The sequence below is a fragment of the Chiloscyllium plagiosum genome, unplaced genomic scaffold (genome assembly GCF_037043375.1).
Source record: "Chiloscyllium plagiosum isolate Xiang-an unplaced genomic scaffold, Cpla_swu_hap1 HiC_scaffold_31, whole genome shotgun sequence".
Lineage (NCBI taxonomy): Eukaryota > Metazoa > Chordata > Chondrichthyes > Orectolobiformes > Hemiscylliidae > Chiloscyllium > Chiloscyllium plagiosum.
Genome location: NW_028270169.1, coordinates 79,108,781 through 79,111,196, shown reverse-complemented (window position 1 = coordinate 79,111,196; position 2,416 = coordinate 79,108,781). Strand labels below are relative to the sequence as shown.

The 2,416-nt window shown below is 41.6% G+C and overlaps 1 non-coding gene across 1 annotated transcript; it reads right to left on the bottom strand.

The window, feature by feature from the left end:
* Nucleotides 1–1,108: 1,108 nt before the first annotated feature.
* On the bottom strand, nt 1,109–1,182 carry trnat-agu (transfer RNA threonine (anticodon AGU)). The gene has a single exon. It is a non-coding gene; the product is annotated as a tRNA-Thr (tRNA).
* Nucleotides 1,183–2,416: the final 1,234 nt, after the last annotated feature.

The window sequence follows — 2,416 nt, the reverse complement described above, 5'->3', positions numbered from 1 at the left end:
TCAACAGAATATTGATTTTAATTTTTCTTTGATAATGTAAATCTGAACCAAAGACATGAATTGTTGAAGAAACTCAGCAGGTCTGACAGAATCTGTGGAGAAAAACTGAGTTAAAGTTTTAGATCGACAGAAACCCGTTACGTACACATTTCTACATTATAATGCTGGGAAAATTATCAGTTTTATATATTGAATCAGGATTTTTATCAAAATATCTCAATGACAGAAACCGTCACCTTTACAAATTCAAAAGGACTTTATTGACTATAACGCTGTTTCCGTTGCTCTCAGCTGGTGAAAGGCTGTGCTTAGATGATTGCCTTCTTTCGTTTCCTTTCTCTCAGTTTGCAGCAATTTCGAATAGAGAATTGGTCATTTCAGTGTCTAACTCAGCATGTGTCTCCATACGTCTCTCTTTGTCTCTGCGCATCCATCTCACCCTCTTCCTGTTACACATTCTCCGACACTCTGCCTGTCCATACAGCTCTTTACCTATTTCGGCTCTATGAAAAGTCTGACATTTCGAGACAATTTGTGTGTGCAGTTGCTGAGAGGCTTTTTGCCCACTGACTGGAGTGCGTTGAACTGTACTCACATTCTCTGGATAATGTGTCTGTCACTTCAAACCAGGCAAGGCGACACTTCTTCCTCAAACAATTATGACTGTTTCGAATTCAAAATAGAATTCCTCATCCACCAAGAAAAAAAGCAATTACACTACAATTAAAGAAGCACAACGATGTATATATTTTTGGTTTAAATGTATGAACGGTGACATCAGAGAATGAGAGTGATCACCTGGTGGTATCTCTGCCAGTACCACAAAATTCCCTGGCAAATCTGCAGCGTCTCCTGCCTCATCTCGTTATTCCGACCTAACTGGGAATGAAGGAGGGGGAATAAAAGAGGAGGAGAAGCAGAAGTGCTTGTGGAATAATGGAGAGAAACCACAGACATAAGTAATAGTTCGGAATATATAAAAAAACACATGGTATTCACTGTTGGAACTTAAGCTAGATCACCAAATCTTAACAGGGTGAAAGTCCAAGACGCTGCGTCACTTTCGCAAAGACTTGAAACACCAAGCCCAAATATGAACGCAACAAGTAGGCACCGCTGGGAGTTGAACCCAGGATCTCTTGTTTACTAGACAAGCGCTTTAACCAACTAAGCCACGGCGCCACAGTAAAGAAGCTCTTACTCGTCCATATGTGGAGTTGCTTAACCACTTCCTCACAGTACTTGGACATGTGTTTTCGGATCAATGTTGCTCTCAGAGAATTGCAATCAATCCTCGAATTTTCAAATACAAACAGTTTACAGCTGAAAATTCTCTACTGAATAGGCACAGAAAAACATAATCTCTTCTTGCATTCATTTAAAACTGGTATTTTCACCTGGTTAAATTGACAGGAGAAAGAGGATGTGCTCATTCTATCGGGGCCCATGATAGACGTTAATACACACAGAGGGGACATCACATCAAGAGGAACAAGGTCATTGTGGTGAATTGACTAGATGTAATGTGTAAGTAAGTATAAACATTGGGCAGTAAAAGCTGACGCAATGGCACCGACATTGAGTTTTGCACCATCTGTTCCGCGCTCACTTCCTGCATTATGCCTCCCAGGCATCATTGTCTATCACTTTATTTCACTGTCTTCGTCCACGTCTCAACTTATTCCAAACGATTGCAGATGTCTGATAGGAACCTTTAAATTTTCGAAACGGATTCCTGGAGTATAGTCGTCACTCAATGGGAAAGGATTCACTGCATATCCAGAATTACCACAGTGATGGAGGGGATGAATTATTTTCCTCAAGCTTTCAACTCCTCAGCACAGACATGATACCACTCGATGGTAATTTCCAGGATTTACACTCAGCGACACTGAAGGATCAGCGAGATACATCCAACTCAGAAAGGTGATATGATTGGAGTGGGATTAGTGGTTATCGTTTCCCGTGTATCTGCTGCCTTTGTATACGGATGGAAGCAATTACTGACCGATTCTGGCAGGATCTGGGTGTGTGCTCTGCATGCAAGAAAGAATTTGTTTTCATTCTAATAATTCACAAAAAGAGAAATAAATCTTCATTACCTGAGTGGGAATTATATCCAGGTCTGTGCGATGCAAACTCAGACCCCTGAACAGGGACCTCCTGTGATGCTGACTGTAAAACTTACAACCTGACTTGAAGACACTCTTGTGTCTTTCGTTGACTCCATAACAAACTTCAGCTGCAAAGTTGCTCACTCCAAGTTCATATTATCGCACTGGATTTCAATGTGAAGCAAGTGGAGCTGTGATAATCTGATGTTGTTCAGCAGATGCACTGCAGGAAGGCACAGAACAGGCTGGTGGTCACATGGTCTCATTTTGACGCGCTGGTCTCCGGTGAGCGGGCAGCACCA